This window comes from Meriones unguiculatus, chromosome 7, assembly GCF_030254825.1.
Source record: "Meriones unguiculatus strain TT.TT164.6M chromosome 7, Bangor_MerUng_6.1, whole genome shotgun sequence".
In the NCBI taxonomy this organism is placed as follows: Eukaryota; Metazoa; Chordata; class Mammalia; order Rodentia; family Muridae; genus Meriones; species Meriones unguiculatus.
The window spans coordinates 55,983,657-55,999,117 of NC_083355.1; the positions used below are offsets into that span (position 1 = coordinate 55,983,657).

At 42.8% G+C, this 15,461-nt stretch overlaps 1 long non-coding RNA gene and 1 pseudogene across 1 annotated transcript; one reads left to right on the forward strand and one right to left on the reverse strand.

The window, feature by feature from the left end:
* Positions 1 to 244: 244 nt before the first annotated feature.
* On the reverse strand, positions 245 to 339 carry LOC132655530 (U6 spliceosomal RNA; annotated as a pseudogene).
* Positions 340 to 3,125: 2,786 nt separating this feature from the next.
* On the forward strand, positions 3,126 to 14,198 carry LOC132655418 (uncharacterized). Its single transcript, XR_009593224.1, has 3 exons — positions 3,126 to 3,151; positions 13,299 to 13,485; positions 13,731 to 14,198. It is a non-coding gene; the product is annotated as an uncharacterized LOC132655418 (long non-coding RNA).
* The last annotated feature ends 1,263 nt before the right edge of the window (positions 14,199 to 15,461 follow it).

Below are 15,461 nucleotides of genomic sequence, written 5' to 3' on the forward strand. Positions count from 1 at the left end.
CACACTCGAGAGCAGACCCCCCATGCCCAGTAGTGGGGGCTGATGCATGGTTTGTATTTGGAGAGGAGGAACCTTTTTCTTTCTTTCTTTCTTTCTTTTTTTTTGGCTTGCTCTTTTGTTTTTTGTTTGTTTGTTTGTTTGTTTGTTTGAGAAAGAGATAGAAAGAACATAAAATTAAGTCTATAGGGAAGTGAGGATCTTAAAGTTGTTTGGAGAGGTGAAAAGCATGATCAAAGTATCTTATATAAAAAGGCTTAATTAAAAAATAATTCTGAACAGGGGCCATGCTAATCTTCTCTGCATCATTCAAATTTTAGTATGTGTGGCCAAAGTGATCAGGTGGGGTTGAAAACAGGGGGGATCAAGTGGGGCGGAGAGAGAAAATACTGGGAGAAATGACTAGACTTCAGTTTTCTAGTAGAAAACTTGTGAAATGGAAATTCCATGGATTCTACAAGAGTAACTAAACTAGCAAAGACTCCGAGTAATGGGGGACATGGAGCCTGAGCTGGTCATCTTCTCAAGTGAAGGTGTTGGGACACCAATCCAGCCACAAAACCTTTGATCTACAGTTTATTCTGTTTGCAGAGTGTTCTGAAACTGGAGAATAGCATAATCTTCATCAGAGAGACCAGAGAGACATTACCCAGCAGCTGATGGGAGCAGATGCAGGGTCCCACAGCCAAACACTAGGCAGAGCTAGGGAGTCCTGTGGAGGAGAGAGAGGGAGGATCAGAGAAACCAGAGGGGTCAGGGACACCATGAGAACACAGACTTAACTAACCAGGATTTACGAGGACTTGGAGAGACCAGGAAGCCTTAGGAGCCTCACCTAGGTCCTCTACATATATGTTATAGCTGACTAGCTCGGTATTGTGGGAATCCTAACAGTGGGAGTGGGGGCTGTCTCTGACTCTTGCCTGCTTGCGAGACCCTGTTTCTCTTGCTGGGTTGCCTTGTCCAGCCATGATGTGATGGTAGGTGCCTGGTCTTATTGTAGCTTGTTATGCTGTTTGAATGATGTTCCTGGGAGGCCTGTTCTTTTCTGAGGGGACGTGGAAAGAGGAGAAGAGTGAATCTGGGGAAGAGGGGAGGTGGGAAGAAAGAAGGGAAGGAAAACTATAGTTAGAATATAATATATGAAAAAAGAATTAAAAAATAATAAAATAAGTAGTTCTGACAACATGACAGTATATTTAAAGACAATCAGATAACACAAAGTAATACAATGATAAATGTTATTAAAATCATATGTTCTGATTTTTAGACAATACCAAAGTTTTGTTTTTCTGTGATTCAAATAATTACTGACTCTTAAAACACTTTATTACTTTATGCGCTCAATTCTAACTTATGTCATAAGAAGGAGAACAAATGAGTAGAATAATGTAGATCAAAATCTGAGAAGGAAGAACTGAGAAGGTAATATTTTCTGAGCATAAGGATCCAACACTTAAGGAAAGCTGGTGTTTTTGGAGCCAATTGAGGAAGCAGCCAGTGAGGGAGGTTCTTTGAATACCTCCCTTCTTTCCTGGAGGTGTAAAAGGATGCCATGTGGCTCCTTAGTTTCTGGAGGGACTCCAGAGAAATATCTCACCAAGGTTTCATGACAGATAGGGGGCCAAATGCATCCTGGATGATGTTCTCATGATGTGCAAAGGAGGTGTTAAAGAGCCAAGGAAGAGTCATTGTCAGATTTTTCTGAGCCAGATAAAGGGGGAAAAGTACTACATAAAGAATAAAACCCTGCCATAGATGGCTTTTAGTATTTTAGAATATTCAACCTGCACTCTTCACATTTTTGGTTCCTGAGAGAGATGAGCCTGTAGGATACTAACCTTACCGTGGCTGTGAGAAACAAATAGAGTGGAGAGAAGAAAGGTTGAAAAAATTCAGGGGTTCAACTCAGAGAGCAAAGCCATCTGGCATAGATGGAGCTCCCAATGCCACAATAGTTCATTAAAGTATACAAGGAGGTCTGGTAGGAGTTTAAATATGTTCAAGATAATGATGCGTAGGAAATTCCCAGCTGAGAAAGTTGTGGGCACCTTAATGCTTTTTGGCATTGACCACCAAAATCATTCTTTTACTGCATTCCTTAGACAGCTGTTTAAAATGAGTACAGAGAATAAGGGGAAAATCCTCCAAACAGCTCCAATCCTACAGTGCTGTGATATTAAAATACGAGGCACATTATCAAGAGATGAAAGTTCAAAGAGGGCTCGGTTTCATGTTGGATAAACAGGAACATATGCCCAGCCTTGGAAATATTTTACATGTGTTGTGAAACTTTACTCGATTATGAGAAAAATGTTAGAGTTCAAGTGTGAAAAATTCAATTGCATTTTTGAAAAAAGCCGGTTCCAGGAAAGACCACAAACTTCCTAAGCATGTCAGCACCACTTGCCACGGCGGCACCAGAAATGAAAATGTTACTAAGGCTTTAGAAAGGCTTCCTGCACAATGGATCAGATGAGACTACACAATATTTAAATGTCGCTGTGGGAATGTATTCCTGAGAAAGAACAAAGTAAGTCCATATGACAGAGATAAGGATGTCGGAAAGACTCCACAGTTAACCAATGTGAAAAGTTTACACAGTCAAGACAGAGGTGGGCAGCCATCTCACCTACAGACTGACAGCAAGCCCCCAGTGTGGACAGCACCTACACAGCTCACTCAGCATGGAAAAGCAGCACAGAGCCTTCACCGCTACCTGCTGGATTCTTTGGTAGAAGAAGCTACCTAAGAGGAAACACAAACACCAACCAACTATAAATGCTCGGTGTCCTGCCTACAAGATATGCTATGGCAATGACGACAGAAGCTAGTGGGAGAAAGTTAATCCTGAGATTCGAAAGAAAAAAAAAAAACAGTTCCACAATTTTGAGCCAAATATGAAGCAAGCTTTAACTAAATGCTGACCAAGATGGACTTTGGTCAAGAAAACTCTGGAATTGTCAATAAGTGGCGACGAGACAAGGGTGTAGGGGTTTTTAAGGACAAAAACACTCAGCCACATTTTCCCGTTAGGCTTTGTAATTATTCAAGAACTACAACTCCCAGCATTCCAGGAAGTCACCGGTCTTTGGGCAGGTGGGGCATATAACTGCAACTCCCAGAATTCCAGAAGTTACCTGGTTCTTGGAAGGTGAGTCTTACAGGTTAACTTTGTATATGACATTCCCCACTTCTTTTTTTTTCCTGTGTTTACCATATTTTCTTCTTCTTCTTCCTCTTCTTCTTCTTCTTCTCCTCCTCCCCTATCCCTCTAACCTACTCCACTGATAGGGGAAGTCCTCCTCCCTTACTGTCTGACCCTAGCCTATCAGGTCCCATCAGGACTGCCTGGATCCTCTTCCTCTGTGGGCTGGCTAGGTCACCCCATCGAGAAGATCAAGGAGCAGGCAACAGAGTTCATGTCAGAGACTGTCTCTTCTCCAGTAACCCACATGGAGACTGAGCTGCTTATGCACTACATCTGAGCAGGGGGTCTAGGCCCTCTTTACCTATGGTCTTTAGTTGATGCTAAGTATGGTCTTTGGTTGATGCATCATTCTCTGCAGTTCCCCTGGTCCCTGCTTTTTATTTGGTTTTGTTGATCTCTTTGTATGGCTCCTGCTCCCTCCAGGAGCATAAGACTCCTCCCTCCCCCTTCTTCCATAAGTTGTACTCTGTCCAAAGTTTGGCTATGAGTCTTTGCATCTGCTTCAATCACCTGCTAGTTGGAGGCTTTTAGAGGACATCTGGGGTAGAATCCCGTCCTGTTCTCTCTTTTCTACCACTTCTGGTATCTATCCTGTTTTCTCTTCTGAATGAGAATTTAGCATCTTACCTGGGATCCTCCTTGTTGTTTAGCTTTTGTAGGTCTGTAGATTTTAGTATGTGTATCCTATATTATATGGCTAATATCCACTTACAAGTAAATACATACCATGCATGTATTTACCATGCAGGCATGTCTTTCTGCCTCTGGAATACCTAACGCAGGATGATCTTTTCTAGTTCCATCCATTTGCCTGCAAATTTCATGATTAGGGAACATTACTAAACTCATTTTATGAGACCATACTCACCTTAATACTTGAACCTCAAAAAGACCCAACAAAAAAAAGAGAATTTCAGACCAATTTCTCTTACGAACATTGATGCAAAAATACTCAATAAAATACTTGCAAACCATATCCAAGAACACATCAAAGATATCATCTACCATGACCAAGTAGGCTTCATCCCAGGTATGCAAGGGTGGTTCAATATGCAGAAATACATCAATGTAATCCACCATATAAACAAACTGAAAGAAAAAAAAACTTGATTATCTCCTTAGGTGCTGAAAAAGCATTTTACAAAATCCAATACCCATTCATGTTTAAAGTTTTGGAGAGATCAGGGATACAAGGCACATACCTAAACATAGTAAAGACAATATACAGCAAGCCTATAGCCAACATCAAACTAAAAGAGAGAGACTTAAATCAATCCCACTGAAATTAGGGACAAAGCAAAGATGCCCATTCTCTATGTATCTCTTCAAAACAGTACTTGAAGTCCTAACTAGAGCAATAAGACAACTAAAGGAGATAAAGGGGATACAAATCAGAAAGGAAGAAGTCAAAGTATCACTATTTGCAGATGAGATGATAGTATATATAAGTGACCCCAAAAATTCAAGCAAGGAATTCCTACAGCTAAAAGCACTTTGTACTTCCAGCAAAGTGGCTCAATTCAAAATTACATCAAAATATGAGTAGCCTTCCTGTATATCAAAGACAAAGGGCTGAGAAAGAAATTAAGGAAATAATACCCTTCACAATAGCCACAAATAACAAAGTACTCTCCCTTGACTTCTGTCTTGAGTTAAATTCTTGACTCTGTGATGGGTGCTTATGTATATTGGGATCTAATATCCATGAGCTTACTGGTACCCAGACAAGAATTATCTTTTAGTTGAGGCATCAGTGATGTAAACACCAACAGTAGTTAGCAGAAGCAGGGGAGCTGGGGCTGTGGTACCTGACATCATACTAACTGGAAGGAGCCTGGAAATGGATGGGGCACCATTCATTTCCTTTATCTCAGGCCCCCTTTTGTAATATTTCCTTGAGTATATCCAGATCATAATCCCAAATGCTTTGTCCCTTAAAGCCATGTAATACCTCTTTGTACTGTATAGAGCAGGCCAAGTGTCCTACCATATTATGGGACTATTTCAGTTAATGAATCTACCAGCTGAAAAATCTGAGCCCATTTTTCTGGTATGCCAATTGGCATTATAGTTAGCTATTTTGTGCCCTATGCCAGGGAGTTTCTTTTTGACTTGGCATTTCGGCTTGGTGGTGGTAGAGAGACAAGGGAGGATGTATTCCCTTCTGTATTGTGTATTCTCTACTTCCAGCTGAAACTAGGGGATCATGTCAGGGCCCAGGCTGGCTAAAAGCCTATTCAAAGGCTGGGCAATGCGGATTTCAGCAGAAGCATCTAGTTAGCTGACCCAGCTAAAGAGACAGGTAGCTGGTTTCCATTACATTTTATCGAGTTCCAAGCTCAGCGGTTTGTAGTCTGGAGGTGCTCCCTGGATGGCATCTGTCAGCTAATGGTTGAAACCTGAGGACACAATGCAGACTATGGACAGGAATTAAAATTTAGAAACTTAACAGAAAATCTTATATTTGGAACTTCCAGTCCCAAATCCTAGTAATTAGGAAAGCGGAGGAGTCTCAAGTCCAAGGGGAGAGAGTTCCCATCCTCAGGCATAGACCTGTGGGGAAACTCAGGTTGTACTTATATGGAGTTCGCTTGACCTGTGGCAAGTGGATCCTGTCATGTAACTTCTTTGACACCCTGAAGAATTTTTAGTTTACAAAATGTAACAGAAGTTCTAAGTGTGTACTGAAATTCGTACTGTAAAACAGGTGTGATAGACTTATGTCTTTTAGTCCTCGCAAAACCTATAGCTTTGGGTTAAAGAGCATGAACAGTTTTTTTTTTTCCTTTGACCAAAGAGCTGGAGATGTATATCCCAAATGAGAGGTGTCTATATTTAGAAGACAACCAAACAAAATTTAAACTCTGGAGCTTATGACTGAATAGTAAATAGTCATTGCTGGACCAGCTTATCAGAACTCTATTGATTAATGTGAGAACTCCAAACCTTTGAAATCTTAGTATAACAACAGCATAGAAAAGGGAAATAATGAACTTTTTTTTATTTTTATATGCCTTAAATTATTTTCTGAGACAGTCAGAACTCATTTAAAATATTTCAATTTCAGACCTTTACATACATTAGAACGTATTCTTAGACCTTCAGAATTTTGTCTGGGTTTTAATCTTTTAGATCTCAGAAGGATAAGTTATAGCAGGAAGTCTAATCCAAATGTATCAAAGAAAATGACAGAGAATAATCTATAGTGCTTTACCTAGACAGCCATCCCAGGCTCCTGTGGTCTCCATGGCATTGGGGGCAGAGGTTCCAGGGCAACATCAGTCTTTGGTTGCCAGTCCCTGAAGATGAGAGAGTTTCCTGTGGAGGATGAGCTCTCCAGCGTCCTGCTTGTCCATAGTTTGGGCCACATCCTGGCAGCAAGCAAGGCCTCGTGGCATCTTGCAAGGTTGTTAGCACTGCCACAATTCAGGTAGACTCATTGTTATCGTGTTCCATCATCTTCTTGGAGACCTTGGGGTCACTGCTAGGATCTGTGTCTGTCATGTTTAAGCTCCTCAAATATTTAGCAGATCTCTGACAAGTCTGAGGACCATTATTTATTAAGCATATCTGAGCTAAACAACCCTTTGCTTGTTTTTTGTTACTTTTTTTAGACTATACATTGAAAACATATACAGAAGACTAAATAAAGCTTTTTCCTGTAATTAATTACATTAATACTTAACATGACTGAACATATTAAATAAATCTTCATCATTTTAACAGACTATAAAAGAAATAATAATTTCTGAATTGAAGCTCTTTTCATCAATACAGTCCACAGGGAGACCGACAAATTTATTTTCCTGGTCCTTATATGGTGTACCACTACAAAATATAATAGTTTCTTGTATGATTCACTTTGCCCAAATAGCTACAGCTTAGCAATGTTAACAAAAACAAGGTGCTTAGACATATATTCTTTTTGTCCATTCTTCATGTCTGTGTTATTTAATCTTTTTGTTCTTTATTAATTACACTTTACTCACTTTGTATCCCCCCGTGGCTCCCACCCTCCTCCCGTCCCAATCCCTCCCTTCCTCCACCCTCTGCATGCAAGCCCCTCTCCGAGTCCACTGATAGGGGAGGACTTCTTTTCCTTCCTTCTGATCCTAGTCAATTAGATCTCATCAGGAGTGGCTACATCGTCTTCTCCTGTAGCCTGGTAATGCTGCTTCCCCTCAGGGGGAGGTAATTAAAGAGCAGGCCAATCAGTTCATGTCAGAGACAGTACCTGTTCCTATTACAATGGAACCCACATGGATACTGAACTGCCTTGGGCTACATCTGTGCAGGGGTCTTAGGTTATCTCCATGCATAGTCCTTGGTTGGAGTATCAGTCTCAGGAAAGACCCCTGTGCTCAGATTTTTTGGTTCTGTTGCTCTCCTTGTGGAGTTCATATCCTCTCCAGATCTTACTGTTTCCCACTTCTTTCCTAAGATTCCCTGCACTCTGCCCAAAGGTTGCCCATAAGTCTCAGTATCTACATTGATAGTCTGCAGGGCAGATATTTTCAGAGGTCCTCTGTGTTCCCTCTTTTCTCCTTCTTCTGATGTCCAGCCTTTTTGCCTTTCTGAATAGGAATTGAGCATTTTAGCAAGAGTCCTCACTCTTGAATAGTTTTTTTAGGTGTGCAGATTTTAGTAGGTTTGTCCTATATTATATGTCTATATGAGTGAGCATAGACCATGTGCATCTTTCTGCTTCTGGGATAGCTCACTCAGGATGATCTTTTCCAGATCCTACCATTTACCTGCAAATTTCATGATTTCCTTGTTTTTTATTGCTGAGTAATATTCCATTGTATAGATATACCACAATTTGTGCATCCATTCCTCCACTGAAGGGTATGTGGGCTGTTTCCAGCTTCTGGCTATTACAAATAAAGCTGCTACAAACATCGTTGGGCAAATGTTCTTATTGTATACTTGAAAATCTTTTGGATATATGCCTAGGAGTGGTATGGCTGAATCTTGAGGAAGCGCTGCTATTCCTAGTTGTCTGAGAAAGCGCCAGATTGCTTTCCAGAGTGGTTGTACAAGTTTACATTCCCACCAGCAGTGGAGGAGGGTTCCCCTTTCTCCACAACCTCTCCAGCATGTGTTGTCACTTGAGTTTTTGATCTTAGCCATTCTGATGGGTGTAAGGTGAAATCTCAGGGTCGTTTTGATTTGCATTTCCCTGATGGCTAATGAGGTTGAGCATTTCTTTAAATGTTTCTTTGCCATTCGATATTCTTCTACAGAGAATTCTCTGTTTAGCTCTGTACCCCATTTTTTAATTGGATTACTTGATTTTGCTGTTAAACTTCTTTAGTTCTTTATATATACTGGATATCAGCCCTCTGTCAGATATAGGATTGGGTGAAGATCTTTTCCCAATCTGTAGGCTGTTGTTTTGTTCTGATGACAGTGTCCTTTGCTTTACAGAAGCTTTTCAGTTTCATGAGGTCCCATTTATTGATTGTTGCTCTTAGAGCCTGTGCTGTTCTGTTCAGGAAGTTAGACATATATTCTTAAATCAATCTTTGTTAGCCTGCATAGTAAGAAGTTAGTAAGAAGGTCTGTTCCAGGATGTTTAGGTCATTGTCTTGCTGTGTCCTAATAGGAATACCTCAGTCTGTGGTGTTTAATGTTTGGTGCACATAGCTGTGATCCTAATTTTTAGCCTTTTTTTTTTTAACCTATTTACCAAGATCAACACACGGTGAAACCGAGCTCCAATGGTGCAAACAACTCAGGGTCTCTAAAACCAATATCACCTGGGGTGACTCTTATGTTACAGAGTTTGGCTGCCAGCAAGGTGCATTCTTTCATATGCATACATGGAGATGCAGCTTTAATGCCTCATTTAAAAAGCTTTGTTTTAAAATCCTATCTTTCAAAACCTTGTTTTCAAGACAAGACAGCAATCATCGTACAAAAATCCATTCCTTGGTGAGCCACATACCACATGGTTGCCCTTCATCAAGATGGCAGAGAAGTTATAGGACATCTTTATTCCACAAAGCTATCAAAGATGGCTGTCCAACCGTGTAGCTGCCTAAAGATGGCTGGCACCACCTGTTGCTTACATCCCCAAATAAAGTCATACCACATGATTCCTTTAAGATTACCTATGAGTAGATTCTTAATTATCAACCCCATGTTACAAGTTTTAAGTTAACTTTTGTTACAGATGTTACAGATTTTTAACCACACCCAATAAATGCATAAGCCAATCATTCCTTTTTTTGGTATCCATAAGCAGGCATCTCTATGGCCATCCCCAAGGGACCTGACAAACGGGATATCAGGCATCTGTGAGGCCACCTACGAACCACCTGTGGACTACCTGAAACCACCTGCACATGCTTGGGTCACCTTATAAGAGAATTCGCACTGCCTCCTCTCTATCCCCCTCTCCCTTTCCCTCTCCTTCTCCCTTTCTCCTTCTCTTCCTATCCATCTCCCTCTCTCTCTTTACCTCCCTCCTTCTTTCCCTTTCTCCCTCCCTCCTTCTCTCTGTCTCTCCTACCCTGCTCATGGACGGTCTCAACCCCCCTCTCCCTTCCCTTAATAAACCTCCTATGTGGAACCAGTCATGTGGCATGATTTGTGAACCTGCCGTGTAACTTTGCCACACAATCCTAATGCTGGTGCATTGGCCGATTAGGCAGTTTCAGCGGCCACGCTGCATGGTGGTTGCTTTTGAGCCAGCACAGCCACTGGAACTGCTGGAAACCTGTTCCATTTCAAATCTGCCTGTGACCACTTTCCAGCAACCAGATAGCTACATCCTACATGCAACACTATCTGGGCTAGCGAGTTCCCCTCATTGGTCAGCATAAACACCTCTCTTGGTAGGGGAAGATTGAGCGTTGTGTGTCTGGTAACTTCCTGGTACCTTCTGAGATGGAGGAATCCCCAGGCATGGCCTTCATTGGCCATAGATGACTCTTTTTGCTGACCTCCATTTATGGCGTCCTTTTTCCCTTGGGTAAGATTTTTTCCCTTCTAGTGGCACGGTTCCTAGCACTAGGTAAACCATGGCTACAAAAATCCTAGCTCTAGGTAAAGTATGTTTGCTAAGGGCAGCTGTGCCCTTGGTCTCTGGCCAGTGATGATGAGCTGTTGGATCAGATAGCATCATACTACTCTACTGAGCCAAACGTTGCCTAGGGATACCTCTGACAGGTCACTGACTCCTACCCTCCCAAAGGGAACTGCCCATTCATCCCTTCCTCCAGCATCCCCACTGGATGTCTTCTGGAGAATTTTTAAAACCCTACACATGGAACCTGAGTTAAAGGCCTCTAAGCTCATATGCCTCTGCAATAAAACTTGGCCTACGTATTCCTTAGATAATAATTCAAATTGGCTGAGTAACTGCACATTAAATCCCAGTATTTTATGGGATTTTTAAAAATTACTGTCAGTGATCTGGTAAATGGAAGGAGATTTCTTATGTTCTAGCATTCTCTCTCCCCCACTGTAAACCTTCTCTCTGTTCTTCCTGTTCTTCTACCCAACTTCTTCTAGCTATAAAGTCTCAACCTCTGGCTTCTTCTCAACCTCTAGCTTCCCCCACCACTGCTTCCTCCTCTTCCTCTTTGGCTTCTCCAGCATCCTCCCCAGCAACAGGTTGTCCTAGTCATCCTACTTTGACACCCACTTTCACCCCACCAACAGCTATTAGCCCCTCTGCTACCCACTCTCACTCTGCAGCAAAGCCCCCTTCTTCTTCTACTCAGTGTAAACCAGCCTCAACTCTTCCCTTCGGGATGTGGCCAGCATGGATTGCTTAGTTAGGGTGCATTTTTCCTTCTTATCAACTGAACTTTCTCTAGTAGAAAAGAGACTAGGATCCTATACCTCTAATCCTTCTACTTTCATTAAAAAATTTCAATATCTCAATCTTATAGTCTTACCTTCCCATATATATACACATACATACATATATATATACACATACATGCATACATACATACATATATATATGATTCTTACCAACAATCTATTACCTGAAGAGCACAAGTGAGTTTGGGAACAGGCTAGAGCACATGCAGATGAGGCTCACCAAACAAATGCTTCACACCTGGTTGGGTCTGAGGTGGTGCCGACCAGGATCCACAATGGGATTAAAATACTGCAGAAGGTATTTTATCTAGAGATCAGTTCACAATCTGCCTCCTGGCTGGTCTCCCCAGGCTGCTTTCAAGCCAGTTAATTATGAGAAGCTCCAGGAGGTCATTCAGGACAAGAATGAAAACCCATCTCAATTCCTAGAGCACCCTACAAAGGCCCTCTTATAACATACTAATCTAGACCCCAAAAGCACAGAGGGTAGGGAACTCCTGATGACCTATTTTTTCTCCCAGAGTTACCCTGACATCTGGGCTAAGCTTAAATACTTGGGTAGAGGACCTCTGATTCCACAGGCAGAAGTCTTAGCACTGGCCTTTAAGGTGTACCAGGAGAGAGATGAGAAAGCCCGCCAGCAAAAATACCAAATGCTGGCCAAGGCCATCCAACCAGCCTCAGCGACTACCCAGACTACCCAGGCTCCCTTGCCTTCTAAGGCACAAGAACCACAGGGTCCCTGTTTCAACGTGGTCAAGAAGGTCACTGGGTCTGGTTTTGTCCTAACCCCTACAAGCTACCAGGGCTATGTCCAAAATGCTACCAACAGAGACACTGAGGTGTTGACCGCCATCGTTTCTCCCGTGATATGGCAGCATCCCTCCAGCATCACCCCCAGATCGCCCTCCGGCTGATGTCCTAGGCCTGGCTACGGACAACTGAAGGTGCTGGGTTCCCTTGACCCTACCACTGCCACCACTAGCAGGGAGCCATCGGTAATTATCGTGGTATCGGGGTGGCCCATCTCCTTCCTTGTGGACACTGGAGCTACTTACTCAGTCCTGAGGGAGTACTGGGAACCAACCTCTCCTTGTAGTTCCTCTATTGTTGGAGTAGGGGGACAGCCTTGCCAGCCTTGTCAGAATCTACCACTCAATTGTATTTTCAGGGATGTTCCCTTGACTCATTCCTTTTTAGTGACACCAACCTGTCCAGTTCCCTTACTGGGAAAGGACTTTTATAGCCAAAGTGGGACCTCTATCTCCTTTGCCTTAACCCAAGCTCACCAGCGTCCTCTCCTCTTTCTCCTAGCTACCCTACCTGCTGGTTGTGACACTTCACTTTCTTTACCAGCTTCTTGAGTGGACCCCTAAGTCTGGAATGTCCAAAACTCCTCTGTCACTAGGCACCTTTCCCCTGTGGTCATTCAGCTACAGGATCCCACCTGGTATATCACCCAAGCTCAATATCCACTCCTCCAAGATCATTTCCTCTCTATCATCCCCCCTCCTAAATAATGTAAACCTGTCATTTTGTCTTCTACTTCAGACTCTGACCTCAGCCTATACCCTTCTTAATGTGACCAACAACGGGGCCATTTTAAAGCTTGCTGGCTGTGTGTCCCACCTGGGGCCGACTCAGAACTACTGCTGACAGCTTCTCTGTTGACTCTGTCAAGTAATCTTACTTCACCATTCACTAACTGCCCTGACTCTGATGTTGCCACAACCCTCTACCTTTTTCATGACAAGGTGTTACAAGGCATCCAGGACTCTGTAGGAATGCTAAGCTCCTTAGAATGTAATAAGACTATAATCCTTGATACCTTATCTCAACCCCAATGCCCTACTGCTAATAATACCTTGATTCTTTTTTTTTCTTTTTTTAATTTAATTTTATTTTATTAATTACACTTTATTCACTTTGTATCCCCCCATAAGCCCCTCCCGACTCCCCTCCCAGTCCCACCCTCCTTCTCCTTCTAATACCTCGATTCTTTGTGGCACTCAGGTCTACCATCGTCTGCCTGCTGGTTGGTCAGGAGTTTGCACGCTGGTGCTCCTCTTCTCTGAGCTGGGGGTGAGAAATGAAAAGGAGCCCCTACCAACCCCAGTTGTGGACACGAATAGCTGCCCAGCAGGATAAGAGGGCAATTCAAATCTTGCCTCTCTTAGCTGTTGCAGGAATCACGGCAGCTGTCGGGACCAGGACAGCAGGACTAGCCGCTTTACTAACTTTGTATTATCAGCTTTCTTCCCAGTTCATCCAGGACCTTCAGCAAGTGGCTCAGACAATACTAACTCTCCAAGGACAGACTGACTCACTGGCAGCAGTAGTACTTTGAAATGGATGAGGACTGGATCTCCTCACAGCTAAAGAAGGTGACCTTTGCCTCTTCCTCCAGGAGAAATGCTGTTTTTATGTCAACCAGTCAGGTATAGTAAAAGACAAAATTCAACAACTCCAGACAAATCTACAAAAGCAAAGGGAAGACCTTGAGGCCTCTAGCTCTTGGGCCTTCAAGAACCCCATATGGAAATGGATTCTGCCCTTCCTCACCTCTTTTGCTTGTCCTTCTGCTTTTGCTTTTTGCACCCTGCTTTATTAACTTCCTCTCTACATTCCTCCAACAACAAATGCAAAACTTTTTAACCAAACTATTAATCGGTTACTCTTACAGGATTATCAACCTCTGCCCACAGAACCAGATGACAGTGACCTTCTAATGGACCCTGATGGTGGGGGCCAGCTATATTCTGAGAATGACAATGCCCCTAATAGGAGGAAGTAACTTGAAGAGCAAATGTTGCCCCTATGCCCTTCCCACCATCACCCTCTTCCTAGCTCCTCACTTTTTAATAAAACAAAAAGGGAGGAATGTTGGGATCCATAAGCAGGCATCTCTATGGACAGCCAAAGGATCTGACAGAGGGGACATCAGGCATCTGTGAAGCCACCTACGGACCACCTGAAAACACCTGCACATGCTCTGGGTCACCTTATAAGAGAACTTGCAGCCCCTCTTCTTTCTCTCTTTCTCTCCCTCTCTCCATCTCTTCCTCTTTCCTTTTCTCCCTCTCTCCTACCCTGCCTAGAAATGATCTCTATAACCCCCTCCCCCTCCCCTTAATAAAACCTCTCACGTGGAACCAGTCACATGGCATGATTTGCGAACCTGCTGTGTAACTTTGCTGCATAATCCCTACACCTTTAGCTGTTTGATTTTTTTTTTCCTGTTATAGTTTTGACCCCAGACATAGAAACTTTAAAAGCATACCTGGGTGAGCCATAACCCAATTCCAGAGCCAGTTTTTCAATGAAATAAAACAGCATAAAACAATTTTAATATTATCCATATCCAAATGGCATTTAACCCCCACTGCATTAGATCCAGTGTCCAGAAAGCCCTGGGGTACATGCTGAGCCCAGCTGGTGGGTAAGCTAACACATTCGAGACCAGTCAGAAACAAATACGCCATGGCCACATTCATCCATATGAAACACACAAAGCTTTCCTTACTTCCTCCAATGCTGTAATTTAAAGGGGCATGGACAGGGAGGTGTGGAGACAGTGGGCAGTGTTGGTTGATTGGTTGGTTGCTGCTGCTGCTGCTCAGTTCAGTGCCCAGGAGTCAATTCCGCCTGCCTACATGCTTGTAGAACCACCACAGTAAGCAGCTACAGGACCCACTGTGTGCACACCAGTCATAGCCCATGTCCCCAAAGCTCTGCAGTTTCAGCAATGACCTGTGGTGCAGTGTCATTAGTACTGTCATTCTTCTACCCAGTTGCCCCAGGCACACCCACAAGTCAAGACCCAGAGTCAAAGCAACAGGGGAAAACAGATTCAAATGACAACAGAAAACATTTAAGAATTGGAGCTCTATGTTTCAGAGATCCACCAGTCTGATCAAGAGAATGGTTTAGTTATTTTTCAAGAACTATAACTCCCAGCATTCCAGGATGTTACCTGGCCTTGGTTAACTTTAAGTCCTACAATTAACCAATCAATATCTGATTTGCCTAAAGGCACCCTCCACAAGATGGTACCATACACTGTTTGGGTGACCAAGAAACATACTTGATAGCCAAAAGACCTAGGATAAAGACAAATAGCAGAAAATAAAGCAAAAACAACAAACATACCAGAGCAATAAACTGACTCCTAATGACATGACATTCTCCATACTCATAGACCAATGCCTTGCTCAGCCATCATCAGAGAAGCTTCTACTTGCAGCGTAGTGGGACAGATACAGAGATCCACAGCCAGACAATATGCAGAAAGTGAGAGACCTTGGAATACTCAGACCTAAAGGGGATGTTTTTGTCTCCATTTAGGACTGAGAAAACCCTACAAAATTTAAGAATTTAAGAACAAGAAGGATGGAGGATACCTAGAAAACAAAGC